This window comes from Ursus americanus, chromosome 25 (genome assembly GCF_024610735.1).
Source record: "Ursus americanus isolate L20-20 chromosome 25, mUrsAme1.1.p, whole genome shotgun sequence".
Lineage (NCBI taxonomy): Eukaryota > Metazoa > Chordata > Mammalia > Carnivora > Ursidae > Ursus > Ursus americanus.
The window spans coordinates 36,832,392-36,859,410 of NC_142151.1; the positions used below are offsets into that span (position 1 = coordinate 36,832,392).

The window sequence follows — 27,019 nt, forward strand, 5'->3', positions numbered from 1 at the left end:
AGGAGAGCGTAATGTATACCAGTGGCTAGGCAAGAGAGCCTCCTGGCAACAAAGTCTGAAAGGGAAACAATGAGAGCTTTTAACTTTTAAGATCCAGCAAAATGGTGCATGCAAGTTTTCCTAAAGAAGGACTTTCCCCTGCTGTGAATTTGAAGTTACTTTATAAGAGAAATGTTTTAATGTGGTGGTTAAAGTTTTATTATTGATTTGCAAAGAAACAGGAAGTCTTCAAATAGCTTTCTCTGCCTTTCCTAAGTTCAATCATAACTTAGTAAAGGCCTTTCTCAGAGGCACTGTTTTTATTTGTGTTTTATACCTTACTCACTATAAGAATAGAACTCAGAGAACCCAGAGGAATGGATTTTGATATTTCATTATGATTATCACTCTCTAGAAATATCAAAAGTTTTAAGTCAGCTTTTGGCAAGTTGCTAAATCAAAAGCCCTTCCAATTTTAATTTTGTTTAGTTCTTGAAATGTAATTACTTGTTTTGTGATGAAGGAGAGGACACATTGCTTTAGATTCCAGCACATGAGTTGACAAGTTTTAGTAAAACACCACAAGTTTGCATTAGCTCCCAGAATTCACTTACTCTGTACCATGGGTCTACTTACAGGTACGATCAGGTGTTTGGTTTTGTTTTGTTTTCAAAGTTAATTTTGAATCTGCTCAACTGCATGTCAAATATTATCCGGGCCCCTAGCTTGCTTGGTGAAAGGCATAAAAGTAACCATTTTGTTCTGAGACAAGTGTAACACTTAGTGCCCTGGCCTCATACCTGTTCATCAAGAAACTTTAAACAGCTGAAGTAAACTGATTGTGAGGGAAGCTATATTGTAATAGGTCCTATAGGATGTTGACCGGAAATTTTATATCCCTAGCTATTTAGATGCCTTACTACATAATACAGAATTATTTAGTACTGCTCCTTACTTAAAGTATGAGTTTAATTTTAATACGATTCAGTTTAACACAGTAGCACTGTTCTTTCTCACAGAATTAGGTCTGCAGGTCATTTGTTTTTTAAAGCACATTTGGAATCAGAAGATAATACTTTAATTCCTGTCCTGCCTCTTTCTGGTTGAGTGAGACTAGAAAAAAAATTTTTTTTGTTAACATCTTTAAGCCTAAAGTACCTCACCTCTATAACAGGGGAATACCTATCATTCAGATAGGGCTTTCTGAGAGGGTCAACATAATGCATTCCATAGTCTCATGAAACTGTGTTAAAACCACATTCAAATAGTTATAACAGAATCATTATTTTTACAGGATTATTTTTATGTGATTATGTAAACTACCCAGGGGATTTTTTGTTTTTGTTTTTTTTGGAACCAAGAAGTAAGTTCTTGGGATGGGAAAGACTGGTTTTTAAAATGTGCTACAATGATATGTATTTAGAGAGGAAACCTCTCCTGGAGTCAGTTTCAGTGGACCTTGCAACCACTTCAAATTAAAGTTAAACTTTTATTAGAGACCCCTACTCTCACACAAACTTCTTAACTGGATAATGACATGCGATTATGGATTCATCAAAATACAGAATAGTTATGTGGAAGATTCACGTTGATTTAAGAGAAAAAGAAAGAGGTACCTGTTAAAATTGAGTTGGGGCTAAGGGGGAGTCAACTCCCCTCAGTGTCTTGCTTCACAGGCTCTGACAAAGTACTCTGATGGGACAGAGGCAGGACAGATGCCATTCCATGGGCCTCAGATGCCCTCTCCTCCCCATCTTCCTCTTCTCACGTAACATGGACTTGCCCCTCAGAAAAAAGTGTCCTCTGGTGTATCTTCTTAAGTTCCATAGAGCCTGATTCATCTCAAGAACACAAAGTAGTGTCGACCTCATGGACTGCCTGCCAATACTCACTAACCATTCCACGCTCAACTTTCAATATCTGTGGTAATAACATATGGATACTATATATAATTAAACCCATACATGATTTTAAAAACTAATGTTAAATTTCTGATACTATAGAGATCCCAATGCATGAATTTATTTCTCTCGTACATATTATTCCCCAGACATCAAATGAAACACTAATTCACTTAAAAAAAAAAAAAAGATTTTATTTATTTATTTATTTCAGAGAGACAGAGAGAGCAAGCACAAGCATGAGCGAGGGAATGGCAGAGGGAGAAGCAGACTCCCCGATGAGCAGGGAGCCCAATGTGGGGCTCGATCCCAGAATCCTGGGATCATGACCTGAGTCAAAGGCAGACCACTCAGCGGCTTAACCACTGAGCCACCCATGTGTGCCGACACTAATTCACTTTGAAACCCAAAGCAATTTACTTCCTTAGATCAATTATATTGTTCTAAATCACATCCAATTTTTAAAATATAATTTCTTATCCAGACATATTCATACACTAATATAGGAAACAAAAAATTAGAAGGCCTGGAACTTCTGGAAATTTCTTGAAATTGGCTTTAAATTCCAAAAATCACTATAAAGAAATCTCATGATGTTTTACTACTTGTGAGCTATATATTTCATTCTATCTTATACAACAAATTATTATTTCTGCGCCCTTAGAAGTAAAAAGAGCTGAAGTTTTAAATCATTCCAATGTTTTTCTAAGTCAGTATAGAAAAGAACATGATTTCAAAAAAATGGTCAATATAGTAAACATGTACATGTTTACCTCATTTTGAGACAATTTTTTTGTAGTTTCAAGTTTTTATTTAAATTCCAGTTAGTTAACATACAGTGTCATATTAGTTTCAGAAGTAGAATTTAGTGATTCGGAGTCTTTTAAAGATTTAAATATTTGCATGGGACAATTTATGTTTCAACTTCCAAAAGATTTAGTCAATTATATACATGAATCCATTTCTACTTCAGGTGATTTCCAGATGCATAACATTTCAGGTCTCTCAGTGAATAAATAAAAGTTTCTATTAGCTTTAGACTTAAAGCCTTCAGATTTAACTTACAAATATATCACTAATGGACAACTACTCTTGCGTACATAGGTTTTAATTCTGGGAAAGGTAGTTAGAACTCTTCGTCTTACAGAAATTTAATTTCAAAGTAAAAAGGCAATTCCATTTTACCATCTACATTGCCCCCTTGATAAATTGAAGGCAGAATAAACTACTGAAAGGTTATAACTTGAGTCATAACTTAGAAGTTATATGTGCATTGGAGATCTTATTGTAAAACACTCTTGTAAATACCTGAAACAACTTTTTATAGTCCTTAAACCACTCACAATCAATGCACAAATTGGAGGAGATATCCTAATGAAAAGAGTCTTAGCTATAAAGTAACTTTTAATACTTAAAAAATTATGTATAAAATCATTAATTGGCTTATTCTGTCTTCTTCCAGACAGGTTGAAAGAATAAATACACATTTTGGGGAAAAATTCTGAGTTCCTTTTGAAGTGAAAGTTAGGTTTCTAAATGTCTTAAAGCTATTCCCCCTGAGAGATTATAACAAGGTAATAAAAATCAATTGAAAAATATGATGAAAATATGATTTAACTTGAACATAGAGATCTTAGAAATATATTGGAAGTTTTAAATGTGGACAAAAGAAAACGCAAGATCAAATTAGGGCTCAAACATGTCACTATTGAAAAGAAAAATGTATCAAAATGCGACCAGAATTTAAAAGAATTCAATTCAACAATCAGTCTTAAGCTCCTGCTAAATAAACACAATGCTATAGCAGCCAGTTTTGAGAAAAGGTGTGGAGGAAGAATTATAAAACAATATGCTTCCAGGTTTTTCAGATCTTTCAACGCTAATCCCTCCTTTTTGTTTAGGTATCAAATAAGTTAAAGATTGTTAGTATGGGGTGGGTGGGGGTTTTGAGGGGGTAGTTTGATAGAAAGAACTATTGGAAGGTGGGTGAGACAGAACTGGGCGTGAAAGTAGTCGTTCTGGAGAGTGGGAAAGGAAGAGTCTAAGGAATGGTAGCTCTCCATTCCCTCTTGACATTTGTGTTCACGATTTGAGAGAGTGACCAGTCAGCGCAGCTGTGTTTCCCCTTTAGCCCCAGTGGGCTCAGTGGTAGAGGAGAGGAAGCCAAGGGCTCTGTCTGACAAGGCTGGGCTTTTGCTGGGTAATACTCTACAGGAAAAAAAGACTAGGAGAGTCAATGAGTATTCATAAAGGAGTATTTAGATTGATGAACCATGGAATCAGGCTGAGTCTTAGAACAGTGTTTAGATAAAAGGATTAATGTTGTCAATAAAGTCCAACAATTAAGGGGGTAAAGAGCTAGAGTAGCTGAGATGGAAGGACAAAGGAGGTGTGATTTTGGGGTGATGTGGTTATAGTCGAGGACAAGGTCAAAGTGATGATCGTGGCAGTGAGTAGCTGAAGAGATGAGAAGATCAAAGAGTTGGAAAGCCAGGGTCTGGTTGGGTCATCCACAGGCACACGGAAAGAGGCGAGGAGAGCGCAGTAGAAGCATGTAGTCAGTCAGATATGGAGGCCCACAGTGAATGGAAGAAAGTGGACAACAAGGAAGGCTGGGGGGTTGCATAGTCTGACAGCATAAAATTCAACGCTTAAACCCCATTTCTTGAAAAAAAAAAATCCCCACTTCTCTAACCACTAATGCTCACCTTCTGCCACATTAGTCTATTTTATTTTTCTTATAGTAGGTCATACTACCTACAGTTGATTTCTATGTATGTTCATCTAAATCCCCCACCAAAATGTAAACCTGCTGACAGCAGGGACCTTGTCATCTGGTCACTACTTTCCCCTGGGGGCTTAGAATAGCAACCGGCATATCTGAGGTATTGCTGAATGAATAAATGAATGAAATGCTTTATTAGGCTTCCGCCATAGGTCATGAACTAAGCTAATTATTAATGAAAAGACAAAGATTTACAATATCTTATTACCTTTCTTTATGAAACTTTCACTGTTTGGTGGAGTCTCATTCTTAAAAAGGACAAAAATGCTTGCAAATATGTGACATGCACCTGAAATGTGATGCAAAATATTATAAGGATTCAAAGATCCAGGAGCAGGTAGTTCCCCTAACTGGGCTCAAATGTCACTTCTTCAGCGATGCCTTCCCCATTCATCCTCCCGCCAAGGCCAGGTACCCCGTGATATCATTCATGGCACCTTTAGCTCATATCACAAAGACAGTTAAATAATTATATAATTGACTTCTAAATGTATATTTCCCCCACAGCTCCATGGGATGGGAAGCCTTTCCCTTTTTCTAACTATAAGTCCAGCGTCCTCTCACAGATAACTAGTCAGTGACCTTCCTGTAGGACAAATGGCTTAATGACAGAGCAACATGTGAGAAGTGTCACCTAAATAACAGAGATTTCCTTTAGATGTGTTGATAAAACCAGCATGAAATTTGGGATCTCATGTTACATGACACTTTTCAGCCAACAAATCTATTGTGGTTTAAAAACCAACTCATTCAGTGTCCTAGGAAAAGTAGTGGGGTAAAGCAACATTCCTGTTTTATCTACCTGGGCCTTATTTATATAGTTGTTTTGTTTGTTTGGAAAAGGTTAGAGGAAGAGATTATTTAGTTCATGTTTTACTGATGCACTTCTGGCCAAAATATCTCATTCTTAGAATTCATTTATTCATGATTCCTTTTCTAATGATTTCAGTGTGTAACTTGTTTTCTGGTTTATTTCTCCTATGCCTTACTGAAAAGCCGAGCAGCTATAAATCCTGTAAACAATGGCTGCTACCTCTGCTACCAGGCAGTGAGGCAAAGGCAGATGACATAGTGGATCATATTAACAAGGCGGCCAGAATCCATTAACTCTCGGGTAATTTCCAGCACAGTGTAGATGGTGGATACGTCTGCTATGGGGGATATAGTCCTCTCAATGTTATTGCTTGTGTAACAGAATGATTTCTGTGATCATCACATTCCACTTTCTAATGACCATTATTATGCATTTTGACACAGCTTGATGGGCTTTTGTGGCTCTGTCCAGACATTCTTGAAATCAAACACAATTTTGTTTGCTTATGTTATATTCCTTTTAGTAAAACACACTTGCAAAGCTGAAAATATTCCCTTCATTTTCATAGACGGTTGGTGGGAATATAATTTGGGTCCATCCTTTGTGGAGGGTTTGGCAGTACCCACTAAATTAAAAAATGGTCATATAATTTGACTTTGCAATTTCACTTCTAAAAAATAGTCCTACAGAAATGCTTTCACATTGCTACAAAAAATGTACATATGAGGATGTTCACTGGAACCATCTGAAAGAGCAAAATAATAAAGATAATCTAGATATCTATTAATATGAGAAGAGTTAAATAATGATACATTTCCACTTCCATAGACAATACTGTGCAGTTCTCCAGAATGAGACAGAACTCACTGTATTGGCTGGAAGACCTCCAACTTGTAGTAAGTAGAAATAGCAAGTCACGTGAAAACATGTACAATAACATCCCATTTGCACAGCATGTGAGTGTGGTGCTGTTTATATTCATACACTGAAAGAGACCTATACGTTTATATTTGTCAATAGTTATTGCCTCTAATGTAGGGTTTTCAAACCCTGAGTCCAATAATTCGTTGTTATCGGGCTTTTCCTCTGTCCTGTGGCATGATCTGCAGCATCCTCAGCCTTTAGCCACCATGTACCAGGAGCACCCCCACCTTCCCCCACCAACCAACTACCAAAAATGTTGCCAGACACTGCCATGTGTTCCATGGGGGGAAAATTACCTCTGATTCAAAACTACTGCTCTAGTGAGTGAGGTAGAAGCAACAGATTTTGTAGGGAGACTAGAGAGAGTTATACACATGTCATATATATATATGATTATAATATATATATATATATTATATATATATATGATTTTTTAAAAAGAGTGTTTCTTCTACTGCTGTTATTTTTTAGAATGAATTATCATTTTCATAGGCTCTGCACAGAGTAGTATTATCTATGTACCTATCTAACAAATTTAGCTCACGTTTTGTTAAGATACTTAAAATAATTACATAGAATTTACCAAACAACTACTATGATAAGAAGCTCTACATTTTAACTTGTCCTACATGTGTCTTAGGGCAACTTCCCTTATTACAAAATAGGGACAATAAAAATTATTTCACAGAGTTTCCATGTCGAGTACAACAATAGTTGTATTGCTGTGGCTGATTTTTTCCCATTTTATGCTACAATATGTTAGCATCTAAACTATTAGGATAGAAGGGTTATTTTTTTGAAGGGGGTTGGAGCAGCAACCCCCATGGAGAGCAAGGATGTTGCCCCATTTCTATATTCCCAGCACAGTGCCCTACACAAAGTAAATGCTCCGCACATACATGTGAAATGACCAAAAGCATAACCACTTCACATGCAATACACATTAAGACTATCCCTAACCTAAAACACTAGTTGTTGAATGATGTACTGACTTAAACGTTTTAAATACAAAGTTACCTACATAGTTATCCCAATTAGAATGACATGAGATTAGAACAAGCACGATTTCATATTACTGATGAACAATAGCAGCTTAAAAATAAAAAGTTTAGTAATCATTTAAATCCATTAAATGCATACTACATAACAAAATTATTGCATATATTATTTTATATATGTTTCATAGTTTCGTAGCGAATAATTTGAGATGACACCTCTTTTCATGACTGGTGATGCTGAGTGGGTACGATTCATGGACTCAGAGTCAAAAGAACTTCAAAGGTCATATAACCTAACCCTGTTTCCAATAAGGATCAGATTTTATTTTTAAGTAATTCCAATGTAGCAAAAGAGCTATAAGTTGATATAATAACTAGATTTAAAAAAATCCATCAAGTAACTGGAAGGAATCTCAGGGTAAAAGTCCTGCCTGTCTCTAGCTGTTCTTGGCTTTTGTGTACCATATAATGAGCCCCCTTGATGGTCACTAGTCTGCTGCTTAGTAAAATACTCTGGATCTAAAATGATAAACAAGTTCATGATTGTTGTATCATAACAACCATAAATTTTATGATATGTTTATGCTAGAAGAGTTAGTTTAGATTTTGAATCCATGTGCTTGACTGCTTGACCTAGATGGAATGGAAGGTAACATAGCTGAGCACATCTCGAGGTGACTGATAAGCACCACGGCTGAGATAGTCTCACAAAGCCTTGTCCCTCCTCTCTGAGGTGCACTGAGGCCTCAGGAAAATGCTGCCACGTCAAACTCCAGCTGAGGCTGTGGGGATCTGTTGACACAAGTGTCTCACTCCCGGCCGTATACTGTAGGGGCTCCTACAACTGGGGGCATGTTAGATGGTACCCTGCTTCAGCGATCTTCCATTCTGGATGACAGGACATCAGAAGTGACAATGAAAGTAATCAGTGGGTTAGATTTGAATTTACAAGTATGTGTTTCCTGGCATTAGGCATAACCGAAAGAAAAAGAATCTGAGCCTAAGGGACAGTCATCATTTATAAGCTTGATTTCTTTTGTTTTATGTGGAGCTATATATATCTTATAAAGTTTTCCACTTTAACCATTTTTAAGTATACAATCCAGTGGCATTGTGCCCACAATGTGTGCAACCATCACTACTATCCATTTCCAGAATGTTCCATCACTCCAAACAGAAACTCTGTATCCATTATGCATTAACTTCCCATTTCCCCTCTCTTCACTCCTCGGTAGCATCTGGTCAACTTTTCGTTTCTATGCTTTTGTTCAGTTAATTTTAATAGTACAATTTAACATTTATTTAGCACTTAGTATGTGCCACACATTGTGCTAAGTGCTTTACATGAATTAGCTCATTTAATATTCAATACTCATTTAAATACTCAATACTCAATACTGTAAGGGGTACTATTATTAAGTCTTTTCCACAGAAGAGGAACAGATTAAGACAGAAGCTTAATGGATGAATAGATGAAAAAGACGTGATATATATATGATATGTATATTATATACATACACATATAATGGAATATTATTTAGCCATAAAAAATGAGGAAATCTACCTCATTGCAACCACTTGCAACACCATGAATGGACCCTAAAGGCATTATTCTAAGTGAAACAAGTGAGACGTAGAAAGACAAATACTGTAGGTATGATCTCACTTATGTGCTGAATCAAAAACAAAAACAAGCTCATAGAAAAAGAGATTAGACTTGTGGTTCCCAGAGATGGTGTGTGGGAGGAGAGGAAATTGAGGAAGGTGGTCAAAAGGTACAAATTCCTAGTTATTTATTTATTTATTTATTTATTTATTTATTTATTTATTTTTAAAGATTTTATTTATTTATTTGACAGAGATAGAGACAGCCAGCCAGAGAGGGAACACAAGCAGGGGGAGTGGGAGAGGAAGAAGCAGACTCCCAGTGGAGGAGCCTGATGCGGAGCTTGAACCCAGGACCCCGGGATCACGCCCTGAGCCGAAGGCAGACGCTTAACGACTGAGCCACCCAGGCGCCCCAAAAGGTACAAATTCCTAGTTATAAGGTAAACAAGTACTCAGGATGTAATGTACCATATGATTATAGCTAATTCCCCTGTATGATATATAGGAAAGCTGTTAAGAGAGTAAATCCTAAGAGATCTCATCACAAGGCAAAATCTTTGTTTTTCCCCTTTATTCTTTTCTTTTTTCTTTTCTTTTTATTGTTATCTATGTAAGAAGATGAATGTTAGCTGAACATACTATGGGTAATCATTTCAAAATGTATGTAAATCAAACCATCAGGTGGTACACCATAAACTTACACAGTGATGTAAGCCAATTATTTCTCAATAAAACTGGAAGAAAAGAAAATGAAGGCACTCACTTACGTCCCACATACCCTATAAGCGCTAAAACCAGGAGAAAGAACTTCAGCATCCTGATTCCAAAGCTCACACCTTTGACCATGTCGGTCTGCCTACGTTTTAAAAACTCTTTAGGGCTAACCTTATATTACAGTATATGCTAATTTCTCTCAGTTCAGTGAGAAAAGAACTGCTAGACACCATGCTATGCCTTTTACGACATTTAAATTCAAAGACAAGGATGAAAAGTTTGTTCCAGGGGTGCCTGGGTGGCACAGGGGTTAAGCGTCTGCCTTCGGCTCAGGGCGTGATCCTGGCGTTATGGGATTGAGCCCTACATCGGGCTCTTCTGCTATGAGCCTGCTTCTTCCTCTCCCACTCCCCCTGCTTGTGTTCCCTCTCTCGCTGGCTGTCGCTATCTCTGTCGAATAAATAAATAAAATCTTTAAAAAAAAAAAGTTTGTTCCAGGCAATCTTTTCAAGTCCAAAGAAGCACTAGTTTTAAGCAATGCAGCCTAAAAGTTCATCCTTTAAGGTTATTCTTAAGTACTTTTCTTGGTTTTGTTTATCATAACAAAAGCACACCAAAGTTCCTTCACCACAATGCTGGTTTAAGTTCTCCTCATAGAAAGTTGCACAAACCCATTTTTATGCTAGAAATTGCCAACTTGCTCCCATGCACTACCTGCCATACTTGTTGTTACTGAATCTCAATCATTCAAATAATCAGTGCTCCGTTTCAATCTCACTATACCCATTCCATCCGAGAAAATTTCCCGGCCTCCTCCTCTTCACACCCCCCTCCTTAAGACATATTAATGCCCATACAACTCATAACCAGTAATTTTAAGTATACTCACCCTAGTCTAATCTATAAGTCAGTACCAATTTATTTACTTTTTTTGTATATGTGTGCCTAGGCAAATTTTTCAGAATCAGGCGAGAGCTATCATTAGTTAGTCGTTAAGTAGGCTTATGGTTGCTTTCCCATCAACTAAGAACACCTGCTTCCTTCCAGCAGATCTCTCCTTGTTGTAGCCAATACCACCCATTAGGAAGGAGGACACTCCACATTTTCGAGTTCCTGTGAACGACGGAACACAAGGATACATTTTCATAACGCAGCCCAGGTTCATCACTTAAGAGATAAAGGCCATATATTTAATAACCTTCTTGAGATATCAAATGATTTCCCTTTCAGCGCAATTTTTTAAGTATCCTATTTATGAATTTCACAGTGGTTATCTCCTTTATCCAAACTGTTTTTTAGCCATTCCGTAAGGTACTGGATTGATTTACACGAAGCACTGAACTAAGCTCCAAAAGAGTTTAAAACAACGTGCTTGTGTTTTAAGATTAATAATAATACAAGGTAATTTGAGAGAAGTAGAATATATCTGGCACAAACATGGTTGTTTAGAGGAAAGCAGGAATACTTCTGGTTGGACAAAACAAGGAGAGTTTCAGAGAAGAGTGATATCTGGATGGTAAAATGGAGAAGGGGTTACAACTACACACCTGGGCTTAGATCTAACTGTCTAAACTGAGAGCCTACCATATGCCTACTGTGTGACCTTGAACACGTTCTTTAACCTCATTAAGCATTGGTTTTTGATTGGAAATAATTATAACCGCTGCAGAGTGTAGTTTTTATGATTAAAATGAGTTAATAAATGTAAAGCAATTAGCAGCATGTTTAGCATATGGTTAAGTTTTCAGTAACGACCAGCTGCTGTGTCAGGAAATTTTAAAAGGCAATTCAAAATAATAAGCGAAGTCATTTTTACATAATAGGAGAGTAGCATGTGTTATAATAAAGGAAAAAGTCTTGGTTTAGGAAAATACCTTGATGACCTCTTTGGGTAGAAGAGCTCATGCTTCCTCTCCCTCCTCCCAGAGCATGAGGGGGAGGAGGAAAGAGCGGGAGGGGATGTTTGGGAGGAGAGAGAAAGAGAGAGGAATTTAAAGGTTTCAAACTGAGAGCTACAAAGAGAGAATAAAAGTCTCAGGAAAAGAAGTGTCTAGAGAGAATGGAAGTATGCCAGGGCTTTAATGTGGGAGATGTCTTGCCTGGTAAGCATAAACTCTGTGCAGGAGTGGATCCGTGAGACCAGAAGCGGATATAATTTTGAGGACCCCTTCAGGAAAAAGAAATTACCAAAATATATAATTATTGCAAATTTTACAAAACTATATTGCCAGGTGGAGACATTGCTAGGTCTCCTCCCAATGTGTTTGAAGAAGCATGGTCAGATGGGTAGAGCAGAAGCTTAAGCTTCATTAGCTTAATGGAAAATCTGCCTCTGTAGCAAGAAAGAGCCAAAGCATTAAAAAAAAAAAAAGGAACCTCTATTTCACTTTAGTTTTTTCCTCTTCTTTGTCCTTCTTTAGCCCTCCTCCATTATCCTCAAAACTTGGGTTAAACTTCTGCTACACAGTATTTGTACTGGTGTTACTTTGAGGGAAAGGAAGGAAGTGAAGAGATGGTGGTCTGTCATGCCTAAGTGATTCCAACATGGAGAAAGGAAAGCATTCAGGATGCAGGTAATAAAAGCAGGCTGTAGTGCAAATAATATATCCAAGTGGAAATAAACAGCAGACCCTTGGGATGTGGGAGCTAGGCTGTATAGGTGTCCGGACAGGCTGACTGTTTTCGAAGATTTGGGGGTGGCTGAGCTCCACTTAGGAGATAATATTGAGAAAGAAAAGAGATGATCAAGTGTGTAATTTAATCTCCACATTCAGGAGATGAGAAGAAGAAGAAAAAATACAAACAAAGGCACTCAGGCAGGAAAGTAACAGCAATTTAAATTTGAATACTTTGGGAATAGTGATTAAGAAGTTAGATGTCATTTGCAAGAGGGCCATTCCAGTAGAGCGGTAAGTACAGAGTGAATAGTACACCCCTGTCCCAGGGAAGGTGGGGGCCCCGCCCCTGCTGCTGCAGCACAGTGAGGAGCGGGGTGCATGTATTGACCACTGAGGGTATAGGGGCCACCATCTCCCGCCGTTATGCTGGGGAGGAGGTAAGCATTATTTGTCCCAGCCTGGGGCACTCATCAGCTTTCCTATTTGCAGTTACTTGAATAAAAAAATATGCTTTTCTGAAAAAAAAAAAAAATTAAAAAAACTAAAAATAAAGTGAATGAGTACAGGTATAGTACGACATGTGTACAATAAATATCTCCCTTTTAAGGCATATCTTGGGGATAATGCAGGCTTGGCTCCAGACTACTGCAAAAAAGTAAATATCACAATAAAGCAAGTCAAACGAAGTTTTTGGTTTCCCAGTGTGTATAAAACTTTGTTTATACTATAATGTAGTCTATTAAGTGTACAATAGCATTATGTCTAAAAAAATGTACATAATTTAAAAAATTTTATTACTAAAAAATGCTAATCATCTGAACTTTCAGCAAGTCATAATCTTTTTGCTGGTGAAGGGGCTTTTTTTAATGGTATGGATAGACTTGTTTGATACAGAGTAGACACAAACCTTCAATTTTGTAAAAAACATAGTGTCTGTGAAGTGCAATAAAGCAAAGCACAATAAAATGAGGCATGCTTGTATTTACCTTTCCAGAATGTAAACTTGCAGATAAATATCTGATCTCAGATAATATATCATAAATATTTATTAATAATTCCAACTAAATCTAACAATTCCTCCGTTTTGCTCTTACTAAAATTAGCTTATTGATTCTAATCTTATTGATTTTAGACATTTACTAAATCTTGCTTTCATGCAATGTAGGGTGCAAAATTATCTGTGTAACAGATTCAGCACCCTTTGGTTTATAATTAAGTTTTATGATTTATGGAAAGAACCTCTTTCCCATCATTCATTGAATAATGGCTATGCATCCCGTAATATGAAATGTACTCTTGATTCTTGCTTCTTCAGGGCTGTTTATAGGCATTTGTGTTTTAATTAATTTCTTTTGGTTATAAACGGTCAAAACCAAGAAGATTATAATGAATAATAAATTGTCATGTTTACAGAGTCCATTATACTGATTGATTTTCAAGCAAAAAACCCCAGATAATTATGGTCAACTGATTTTATTTTCCTTGAATTAAACATTGGTAAAGAGAATGATAAGAAGTTGTAAAAATATACTCAGCTTTATAGAGAAAGGACAAAGCTAAGGTTAATTTTAGGACTAAAGTTAGGCCTTTTAAAATCTGAAGGGAAAACCAACCAACCAACCATGCTTGAGTGAGTGATTTATATTTTAAAGGTTGCTCAAAGCAAATGAAAACACACCTCGTCTAAGAAGGACAAGAAAGAGCTCCACATCTTAAAAGACTATCAGAGAATTCCTTTAACTTGTTTTGTTAAGGCTTTCTATTAAACAAGAGGTCCAAGTTTATTCCTGTTCAGCCTTATAATTATCCTCAGACATGCATATTGAGAAAATCGGCAATGAAAACCCTGTCTAACACTTGAGAGTGTACTTTTCACACATTTAATCAGCTGTTTGCTTGCCTCCTAGGTCCCACCAGTAGGAGTTTATCATGAAGCCTTCCCCTGTAAATCACAGCGGCTGGGATTACAGCTCCAGCATTCATTCTTGTGAAGAGAAATTCCTTCTGGGGTTACCATACGAGACAAGATTAGTAGTTAGCAATCACTTAAAAGGTGTTCCTATTATTTTTGAACCCACCTGTTCTTTCCTTGTTATTTAGATAAAATGCTCCCCTGGGCATCAGACAAGAGATAGAAACTCCCAAGAGGAAAGAACTGCATTTTACTTTCTGCATCTTCATACACATGTCACGTTGTGCTGTGCGTGCACAGGAGCTTAATAAATGTTTAATTTAGATAATTTGGCACCTTTATTCCATAAAGTTTGCTGCCATTGCAAAGGCATTTAATCATCTTTATGATGCAGTGGAGGCCAAATACCAGTGCAGATAGAGTACAGATTAATTCATCAGCCCCGGGCATGATTCCTTTTCCCACTTCACTGGCTATTCAGCCCAGAGCAAATTAGTTAATCTTTGTGAACCTCAGTTTCCTCAGCAAGTAATAATAACTGCTTTAGAGGGTTATTGTATGGATTAGGATTAAGGTCATAATAATAGCTAACGTTTACTGAACCGCTGGAGTTGACTCATGGAATCTCCTCAACAATGCAATAAAATAGCTATTCTTATTATCATTCCATCTTAAAACAAAGAAACTGAGACACTTAAAAATTTGCCCCAGTCCATCAAGCTATACTGCCTCTTTATTATGAAAGGAAGTGCCTGTGGACATGCAGTTTAAAATAGCTACTATTATGAAAATATGAAACAGGAGTCCTAGAGTACCTTCATAAACCAGGCCATCTAGATCCAGTGGGGAAGTCCTATGGGCCCTAAGTGTTCCTGACATTTGGTCATCCAGGTTCTGTTTGAACATGCAGGCTGGCGCATCCCATTTTCATTTGGTTCTCATGATCAGCGTATCTCTTATTTGAGGCTCCTGGTAAATTTACTAGTTTTGCACTCTAGAGTTACACATGATCATCTAATTCAAAATCCCCACACTAGTTTAGCCCTTCCTGTATTGAAGGGTAGTTTCAAGCTGCCTTTCAGTTTTCTTATTTATTTGAGTTCTTGGTTAAATCCCTCAGGTTTGTTCACCTATCCTCTTATATCCACTAGAGCTTTCATCGCCCAGCTAACTTTTCCCTGATCACACTCCCATTTGCCAATAACCTCTTAAAATCTGTTGGCCAAAGTGAACACAACATTCCATTGTGGAATAAGTATATAGAATTCAGGGAGACTATTATGACGTATATTGTTTTATACACTCTGTACTAGCAAAGGCTAAGTGTGCATTTTCTTCTAGAGCTGGCACATTATACTTTGGGTTCCTGCTTGGAATCAGCAGTCAAGAAAAGCATGAGCCCAATTTTTCACCCAAAGGCAAGAATACACTCATATTTTATTAATATTCATTGCCTACTTACTAAATGGAAAGTGTGATGCTAAGTCCTATGAGAAACAAAATTGGAGGCTTCCCCTCTACTTTCAAGGAACCCATGCTCCAGTGGGAGGGAATGGGGAAGCAGGGGAGAGGGGTGAAGGCAACTAAAGAAAGTAAGAAAAACAAGGTCATGGCCAATGACGCAATGAACATAGACCCAAGATGGAAGAGATCAGAATTAAGAATCTAAAAATAAAATACTGGTAGAAGCAGTGTGGCCTCACTGGAGCTGAAAACAGGACAAATACAGGAGGTGCCTCCCCACGTCTGTTACACGTCATAGTGTTAATTCAATCACATTGTTCCTGAAATCTGAATCACTTTGAATCTTTGTCCTGTCTTTTGTCCTATTAACTACGCTCCCAATTCATTTCATTTGTAAATCAGATTCATCTTCTTTGACTTGACTCCATACCCATATTTGATATTTAACTCTATCCTTGTACACTATATTTTCCTTTAAATCTAAAAAAAAAAAAAATACCTAGAATATATTATATTCTCTTAAAAAACAGTGAGTTCTTTTTTTTTTTAAGATTTATTTATTTATTTTAGAGAGAGAGAGAGAGTGCACGAGTGGGAGAGGCAAAGTGGGAGAGAGAGAGAATCTCAAGTGGACTCCGCGCTGAGCATGGAGCCCGACTTGGGCTTGATCTCATGACCCTGAGATCACAATCAGAGCCGAAACCAAGAGTCGGACGCTCAACCAACTGCACCACCCAGGCGTCCCAAAAAACAGTCACCAATCAGCAGTTAAAGCTGATTGCTATGGGTTTATTGTACCTATATCTCAGTGGTTTCTTCCAGAAAGTTTACATGAAGAATGAAATGGAAACTAACCATTGATGAAGACCCTTTAGGAAAAAGTACAGACTTTTCTCAGGAACATCAGAAATTTAGTGAAGAGAAAGAAGCAGCCACATCCCCAGCTCCATTCCTAGTAAATTCCATAAAGTTGGTCCTATTACCATTGTTTCTTCCCATGTTCCACCCCATTTTCATTCTGCCACCATGAGTTTCCCTTCACTGTCTGCAGATTTATGAATGACCAGAATATCTCTCTCCTGAGAGCATCAACAAAATACTTATGTAACTTTCTTTCCAATCCCACCAATATTGAGAACTGCATAACCTGAAAACCTTTCTACAACCACATGGCTTAAAAACGTATTATAGGAAATTTATAACTTAGCTTATTTACAAAATGGAAATTCCTATCCAGCCCATGAGGAAGCTGAACACCAGATCTTGACTTTATGGCTCACATGGTAACAGCAGAGAGGACTTGGTCTTATACAAGGTCCAAGACTTCAGCACTAAACAGGATCCTTGAAGGGTTCCCCATCAGTTTAAACGTATGATAGAAACATACACACAAATAAAACACCCACTAGCACAAGAGATTAGGAGGAAACACTATTTTTGCCTATACCTGGGTGGGGAGAAAAAAAAAATGTTTCTCTTACAGAGTTATGAGATTCAAATTTATGTCACTAGTGTGGCATGCCACGTGGCAAAGAAATTAACACAAACTAGAACTATAATATTCCTGACATACTGCAGAAATAAAAGCAAAATTTCTCTGGAGGGAAAAGACCTCAGGTTTCCCAGGTAAATCTTCAATGAAGATAAGGGCAGACATCAAAAGCACAAAACACATGAGGAAACATTGCATCAGCAGCAATAGTCAGCAAACATAATAAAAGGCAGATTTAGACCCCCCTTAAACTGCAGGTAATAGAGTAACATGATAAAGATGACGATGTAATGGAAGCATGTTTAAAATTGTTAAAGACATAAAGGAAGGAATCAAAATCACAAGGATAAGAACATAGGGGAAAAGTACCAAAAATTTGAAAAAGAGTAGACCTAAAAGTGAAAAAGATAGTTACCGAACAAAAAAACAAAACAAAACCCAAAACAAAAAAATCAATGGATCAGCTAAACAAAGGATTAGACAAAGCTGAGCAGATAACTGATAGACTGGGGGATAGATACGAAGAAATCGCAAAGGGCACAGCACTGAGAGATAAAGAAATGGAAAATACCAAACACAGAAAGATAAGCACCAATGTTGTATCGGATAGGAAAACCAGGAGGAAAGAATAAAGAGAATGAGAAAGAAACAATGTTGAGGAGATAAAGACTGTGTGTTTTCCAAAATGGATGAAAAAGAGTACTCCTTCAATTCAATAATCTAAAGGATCCCCAGGCAAGATAAATAAAAATAAATTCATCCCCAGGCACAAAACATTGAAACCACAAACCCCAAGGAAAAGGGGATCTTAAAAGCAATTAGACAAAAGAGGATTTTCAAATGGATTACAATCGAACTGACAGTTGACTTCTACACAGAAACCTGAAAGGCTGGAAGAGCAATGGGATACTTCCTTCACAGTATCTCTAGAGAGAGAACAATCTAGAAATCGACACCTAACTAACCTGAGTAAAAATGGCATACAGCCCTTTCAGACCAACGCTGAGAGTTTGCCAGTAACAGACCCACCCTAAGAGTACTAACACGGGTTCCTCAGGGAGAAAGAAACAAAACATAGAAGGAAGAAACAGAATGCAAGAAGCAAAAATAATTTGAGTATAAATTAAATGTTGCATCCTCGAAATATTCTGATTTAAAGAAGACTAAGACCGAGATAGCTGTTCATGTCTTTATCACATTCTCATGTCTCTTCAGGATATGAAATCTGTCCTGCTATCACACTTGTAATGAATAAAAGTTCATCAGCTTATCTATGTAAAAAAAATTTAGAATTTATGAATGAGAAAATTACAGAACATTTCCAACCAAAGGATGGGGGTGCCCAAAGGAAGAGAAAGATCAGGTCCCCAAGATGTGCATTCTTATTGGCAACCACAGAGTTACAAATTAAAATCTGCTATTTGAATGCAGAAGGCTCTGCTAAGACTGGCTTTCTTATTTGAAGCACTCTGTCTAATGAGGTTGTAATGATAGTATGAGTTCCAAGATAAACTGTTAAGTGAGAAAAAAAAGCAATGATTGGTAAAAGGGTACAAAGAAAATTTACTTTTCATTATATGCTCTTTGCCCTTTTAAATTTTATACCATGTGCATATACTACTTGTTGAAAATATTAATGAAGTATTTGGCTAATTAATTTTGGATAATATCAAAGAAAAATATAAAAGTGGCTTTATTTGGTTTGTTTTGAGTAATAAAAAATAAGGGGGAATGGATTTTAGGAATTCAAGAATATAATTCAATATAATATATTCATAGTGACCCACTGAAAAAATTATCAATGTTTTTAAAGCAAAAGTGAAGATCTTTTCCAAATTCCCAAATAATTCCACTAGGCTTTTTTTCTTGGAGACCTGCCCTCTAACAGCTTGAAAGCTATTTTTTTCCCCCTTATATTAACTCCATGATGTGTCCTCATTTCCAATGTTAATTAGGTAGGCCTTACAATAAAAGAGTCTGAAATATTTCCCCATCAGAATTGTTATCTATTATACATGACTGATACATGGAAAGAGTAAGATTTTTTCCAATTAACCTGAAGGACTTGGAAAAATGACTTTGAGATTTAACACTAAGAACTTTTAACTACTTTTTGAATAGTACAAAGACTTAGATTTCCATAAAACATTAATTTTTAAGATTTGCATTAGAATTAAAATAAAGCAATTTTAAGTAAATGTAAAGAATGCAAATTGCTAAATTAAAGATTTTAAAGCATTAAAGTATAGTAAAATTACACTTAAAGTTGGTTTATAAATGAATCAAGAAAACTAGAATCATTTCTTACTCTTAACCCTTACTTTATAATATCTCAGGGTATCTCCAGCTAACACCAAGGAGTCCAAAAGCTTCAAACAGTTCTGTACCCAAAATTTTACTTAAAATGTGTAATACGGTCACATTGGTATCATTTATTGAGCACTATCGATTCCAGAATGATGCTGTATGCCTTGCTTACATTATTTCATTTAATTTCTCGAACAGACCCATGAGGTAGATATTATCATCCTTCATTTCATACATATGGAAATTAAGGCATAGAAAAATGAAAAAACACAGAAAATGTCACACAGCTGGTCACCAGTAGAGCTAGGACTCAGGCCAATCAATGTCTTTCTCACTTCGATTTTTTATGTTCTTGAACACTATGTTAAATGCTTCCAGGAAGAGCGGAGTTTGGCATAATATAATCAATTAAAGGGTTATTTAGAAAAGGTTAAGGATCACCTACATAAAGAGAAGATACATCTTTTTTTTTGTTTGTTTGTTTTCATATAATTTTTTTTATAATGATTTTTTATTATATTATGTTAGTCACCATACAGTACATCCCCGGTTTCCGATGTAAGGCTCGATGATTCATTAGTTGTGTATAACACCCAGTGCACCATGCAATACGTACCCTCCTTACTACCCATCACCGGCCTATCCCATTCCCCCACCCCCCTCCCCTCTGTAGCCCTCAGTTTGTTTCTCATAGTCCATAGTCTCTCATGTTTCATTCCCCCTTCTGATTACCCCCCCTTTCTTTATCCCTTTCTTCCCCTACTGATCATTCTAGTTCTTATGTTCCATAGATGAGAGAAATCATACGATAGTTGTCTTTCTCTGCTTGACTTATTTCACTTAGCATTATCTCCTCCAGTGCCGTCCATGTTGTAGCAAATGTTGAGAACTCGTTCTTTCTGATAGCTGAGTAATATTCCATTGTATATATGGACCACAACTTCTTTTTTTTTTTTTTTTTAAAGATTTTATTTATTTATTTGACAGAGAGAGACAGCCAGCGAGAGAGGGAACACAGCAGGGGGAGTGGGAGAGGAAGAAGCAGGCTCACAGCAGAGGAGCCTGATGTGGGACTCGATCCCGGTACGCCAGGATCACGCCCTGAGCCGAAGGCAGACGCTTTAACGACTGCGCTACCCAGGCGCCCCCTGGACCACAACTTCTTAATCCAGTCATCTGTTGAAGGGCATCTTGGCTCCTTCCACGATTTAGCTATTGTGGACATTGCTGCTATGAACATTGGTGTGCATATGGCCTTTCTCTTTACTACGTCTGTATCTTTGGGGTAAACACCCAGTAGTGCAATGGATCATAGGGTAGCTCAATTTTTAACTTTTTAAGGGTTTTCCAGAGTGGCTGTACCAACTTGCATTCCCACCAACAATGTAGGAGGGATCCCCTTTCTCCACATCCAAGAGAAGATACATCTTAAGTACCCAAGTTAACTCATACGCAACGCATGGTCAAAAAACCATCCATGAGAGTATTTGGTTTCTTCTTTTAAAAATCTTATAACAAGAAAAAGTTACATTGAGACCTAAATCCCTAATTTATCCAAAGTTCACTGAAACACATTCAATCATCAAATGTAATTCAATCACTTTTATCATTAGATACCAAGTTGAAAGATCAGAAGCAACTCGGCAAGTCTGAGAGGAGATTCTGTCTTAGGCACATTAATGGATCCCTCCATGGGTATAGATCCCACATTACGAAAACCACCAAATGATCAGCTGTGTCTTGTCTCGCCCCTTGAGAAATTCAAATCTGGAAAAGTGACTTCATTATATTTGTTTAGCTAGAACAAAATAAATTCAAAATAATACTAAAAAAGATCACCCTTACTGGTAAAACGAAGATATCTAAAGTTTCTCTTTCTTTATTAACTATTATCTCAAAAGTCTCACTAAAATCCTCTTCTCCCATAAAAAGAACACATTTTGGTAATGGAATTTTGCTCTGAGCCATTTTGGTAAAAAAAAAAAAAAAAAAAGGTATGCTATCCCAGAAATGTTTTGAATTTTCTCTTGCTTCTGAATTTTTTTCTTCCCATGTAAAATGATATAAAACAATGTGAACTTCTGAAAAATATGACTTTAAAGGAAAGCTACATGATCATGAGATTAAATCAATGTGTTCCTTTAATGGTGAAAAATGTGCTAATTTAACCATATCAGGAAATATAATGCCATTTGACATTAAGAACAAATGCTAACTGTACATACTACTAACAAAATAACTTTGTTACTATAAATGAAATAAAGGATTTTTACTACCTACACTCTAACAGTAAAATGGAGACTTTTTAAAATCAATCACCCTTGATCAATTTGTAGTTACCTTTGAAGTAAAGCAACATTCACAGATGCCTTGTGCTTAATTTTCTTTTGAAACCAGAGATATTATTTAAAAGCTACACAAACACTTAGGAATGCAACTTGAATTTATATTCATTTAACTACTCACTAAAAATAATTAAAATCTCATCTCAGGTTTTGATCTGTGGCTAAGAAACCCATTATTTTACACACAGGAAAAAAAAAAAAAAAAGAAGCCATTTATCACCAAACTGTCTGATCTCCTCTGCTTTGATATTACAGCCTATCTTTTTTAGCGCTGCCATTTGATACCAACTTTTCCCCAGTTATAAACATTTTAATTTGATTTAAGTCGGCAGTTACTTATAGGGGACTGTCACATCTTTTCGAGTTATGCTGTAAATCGTGACTGAAAGATTTACTTTTAGTATACTAAGATAGCTTTGCATATTAATGAGGTCATCAGACACATGTTTGCTGAGGTTTAGTGATTGTGCAAGAAATACAGTATGGCAACGAGAGAGCTGTGAAACCTCAGCCCAGAGATTTCTAATACATTTTATTGAGTTATCCAAGAAATAATCACCCTGCTAAATCCAAGTTAAACACCTGATGGAATATTAGGATGTTTAATTAAAAATGAAGTTATGCTGTACATGTGGGTGATTTTACACAGTGGCTAAAAAAGGCGGCCATGAAAAATTAATTTGGCTCAGTAAGAAAATACACGTACCAGCTTCTTTGTGAAGTTGATAAGGGGATTCAACCACTCCAGCAAGATACACATGATGCAGAAACAGACTCAAAAAATTAGGGGGAGGGGCTTCAGGGGAGACCTTCTCAATAAAGTAACAAGGGTTGGTAAATGTCATGCACATTAAGATTGTCTTTCAAGAAACTAGTAAATCCTATTACTTCATGCTCAGCGAGTCCATTGTGAGGGCTCGACAGAAGGCCACCGGGGCCAGGAATTAGTCTCCTTTCTCAGCTATGAGACAGCATCCAGCTCCAGCAGGCCAAGATTCAGGCCATCCCTATACTTACAAAATTTTGACAGTCCTGATGCTTTTTCCCTACCTTGGGAGAGAAAGACTGCCACAGTCTGCAGCCATGAAGACAACAGGATTATCTGGGGAGGGCGTAATGAAAGGCATAGATCTCGTGAGAGATGATAGTGGGATAAATTCCCGAACAGATAGCATAGCATCGGAAGGAAGGAAGGAAGGAAGGAAGGAAGGAAGGAAGGAAGGAAGGAAGGAAGGAAGGAGGAAGGAGGGAACGAAGGAAGGAAAAGAGAAACATGGACTAGGAATCAGAAGACCTGAGTGCTAAATTGCAGATCAGTATCTACAATGAAACATCTTATGATAAGTTACTTCACCCCTCTGTACCTTAATTACCTCATCTGCCACATGAGAGTTTAGGGCCAGATGACCCTGAAGGCCTCTATAATGTTCAATAACGTCCAGCAAATATGGATGCAACCACATCATCTTTTACCTCCTCATTTAATTAACCATTTGTTTATGTCTTTATTTACCAATATGTCTTGAAGATTCAAAAGTGAACAAGATACATGCTTCACCCCCATAAGACTCAATGCCTGGGGGTGTAAATGATGTGAGGAGACTGAGGAACAAGAGGGTGAACGCTGGGTAGACAGGCAGGGAACAAATCTTGAAGGGCCATTTGGTCTGTCAGGAAATAGGAGGTCAATGGGGGATGCTAAAGTTTTTTTTCAGCATGGTTGATATCAGATTTGTGCTCAGATATTCTGTGGAGAATCAACTGGAGAGAGATACACCTGAGAGCCCCGAACTACTGTAGTGCCAGCCAGAATGGAAAGAAATGGACCCTAGTAAAGAGAATCAAAAAGACTTGATGGGAGGTGAAAGGGGATAGAAGGGGGGGTGATTCATTTCTTGCTGGACAAAAAACTTGGTGGATAAGGCCACTCACTGGAATAAAGACTAGAAGTGAAGAACCAGGGTTTGGTAATAGAAGAGGAAGAAGAGATAAACCAAATTTGTGGAGATGATGTGTTCAGTGTGGGGTCTTGAGATTTAAAGTCCCCAAAGAAACATTCTGGAAGACATTGGATATTTGCATTTGGACCACCTTCCACAGAATAAAAGAGCATGTAGTTCTCTTTATGAATCATGGAAGATTCTCTCCCTAGTGGTTTTAACTATTTAGAAATTACAGAATCTATATGCCATCTTTAAAAGCCCTGAATTCTTTCTGTGAAGAAGTGTACACGTACATGTATATTCAGGGAATTCATGGACTCCCAAAATCCATCCAGAGACCTGCAGAGGTTCAGAATTCCAAGTTAAGGATCCCCACCAGAGGTGCAAAGAAGGCAGTGGTTGAAAAGGAAGTAACTCAGTTCCTCAGTTCTGCTCATCTGAGCAGATAAGACAATGTAGAAAATGGTTCGATTGTTTAAATACTAACAGCAATGCCAGACAGAAGATATGGCAAAAGACTGGTGTAATGGTCACAAACCATTTTCATCTTCTTGGACATTCAACTCAACTACATTTCCTAAATGGCTCAAGTCCATGTGGTGAGCTCTTACCAATGGTATATGAGAGGAAGGGACGTGCAGGTCATTTCTGGTCTGAGGCAGTGACAGTGGGGGTGTATTCTCTATGCATTCTCTGTGGCAATAGAGGCTGTGTGTTGGGGATGACTTCTTCATCAAATGGCAATAGCCGGGGGCCTGGCGTAAGCAGAGCCAATCCCAATGCCCCTCAACCCTCCCCACCACCACATTTGACATATCAAACTGAGAGGTGAGTGAGCAAATGCTTTTTGTATTAATCACTGAGATTTTGGGACTTGATATAGAAGCTGATGTTAGTTAGCTTTATTAATGAAGTAAATACCAATAATAACAATACCCCTCATATGTAAAGTCCATAGGTTAATAAAAATAATTTTACACTATTTGCTTTAGTTTTCTTTATAGCAACTATTATTACCTGATAATATTTTATGTATTTATTTACTTTCCTACTTATAGACTTTCTAACTCAACCAGACCATAATTTCCATGCAGATAAGACCTTAGTTTAGTTCACTACTATACCCCGTTTCTAGATCAGTCCTCAGCATATAAAAGATCCTAAATAAATGTTTGTTGAATAAATGAATGAACAGATTATTTCATGTGGTTCTCCTCTAAACATGTATTTTTTAAAGGGTCCAACTTCTATTTAGAACGACATCAACAAAAGTGGTGGCACTAGAAGGTGAGGGGTTACGATCTACCCTGGAGCAATAACTGGGACAGACGTTTCGAGGCAAGTACTATCATTACAACTCCTCAGGAAGGAGACAGGAATGCCTTACTTCTCAAACAGTGAAATGTGGTCTTGGGCCAGGAGATGCTAGAAGGCAGAGACAAACTATGACCCGTGTCTTACAGCACCAACTTAACTCAATGGTAGTAAGTTAAATGTTTTTATATATTATGGAATAGAAATGAATGAATTCTTGGGAAGAAGCATGAGGTTTTGGAGAAATTTTATTTATCCTTGTGGTGGACTTTTTCAGGATGGCCCTGGGTGAAGCCATTTTCTCTCCTCTGTCATTAGAATGACTTCAGAAGAAACTTTGAAAAATGCTGATATAAATAAAAAACAAAAAAACAAAAAAACAAAACAAAACAAAACAAAAAAACACCTGGGTCTGGGAGTAGAAAGACCTTTGTATTCAGCTGGTAACTCTATGGCATTAGAAAAAAAAAAATTAATCATTCTGAACGCAATATTTTTGTTTAAAAATGGGGATAATACCTATCTTGGAAGAGACTTGTGAAGATTAAGGTGATGCAGAGATGGTGCAAGACACTGAGAAGTTACGTAACTTGCCCAAGGCCACATAACAAGTAAGTGGTAGGACTGGATTTTGAACCCACATCTGTTCTGTCCTTCTTGAAGCCCTTGGCTTCTTTAGATTAAGTCTGGGATTGTCTTCATATAGACGGAAAGTTCAAAGATAATTAGAAAAAGTTAAATATTCTGTTCAGTTATTTTTAACTCCCTAGTTTTAAATTTTACATTGCTCATATCAATCTTACCCCATTTCAGATTTTCACTATCTCATATGTAACTTTTTTTTTCTAGTGGAAGAATGATATGCAGAATTAGGCATTGCCATTATTCATCTCAGATTTTCTGGGACGGCCTTTATTTCAAAATTACACACCATTGAAATGCCCTGAAAAAAGCCAGTATTTCTGTATCCAGATTCTACACCAGAAGCAGCACCAAATACTGTATTTAGGAAACATGGTCATCACACGTGTGGATATACAGGAGGCCCACAGTGTACCTTGATGTGTTTGGGTGTACTGGTGGAGACCATGGGATAAAATATTGTAAACCACAGGACTAGGAGTGCCTGATTTTGACCTAGTAAATTCTTGATAGTTAATTACCAGAAATCTGTATTGTTAACAAGTTAATAAGCCTTGTGGGTGAGTCACACGCACAATGAGTTTGGAACTCCTGATGTAGGAAATAATCCCCTTAAGAACGAGTCCTGCATATCAAAGATGGCCACTATCCATTTTCTATTAGAGACCTTTGCAACCCAATAATCACTGAAGTTTGAAGATTATATAATCACTTAGAGGTACTTATAGAAAGAAACAATCTAGTGTTGCAGAGTGACAGGACCTATTCAGGAAAATTTTCACTTCCCAAATGGTCCAGAACATTTTCTGTCTCACATTCTTATCCGTCAGTATTTTTATTAAACCAGAGGACTCTGCAAGTGGAGAGGAGGCAGGACACACACCACATCTATTACATAGAGATTTATGGAAAGTAATGTAAGATGGCAACCACCCATCACTGGAAGTTGCAGCTTTGTCTTAGGGAGAATAATGGACTTTTCTGAGTTCATCTATTATTAGAACCCACTTAACTTAAAGCAACCAAAACTACTGTCAACATGCTTTTAATTTAAGAGTTAATATTCTCATGGTGTGTTTTCAACTGACAAAATATCTTACTGTGTATCATAAGATATATACAGACTATGTAATTATACATATTATATAATATATAATACATATATATATTAGTTTCTAATATTAGCATCCATCAGAAAGAGTGAATTTGAAATGAACTTGGATGAGGAATAATTAGAAAGTAGAAAACTTTAAATATTT

General features: G+C 37.0%; 1 protein-coding gene across 1 annotated transcript in view; it reads right to left on the reverse strand.

Annotated features, from left to right (window-relative positions):
* The window catches only part of NELL2 (neural EGFL like 2), a 316,526-nt gene that overhangs the window by 61,029 nt on the left and 228,478 nt on the right, over positions 1–27,019 (reverse strand). The gene's annotated exons all lie outside the window — the stretch shown is intronic.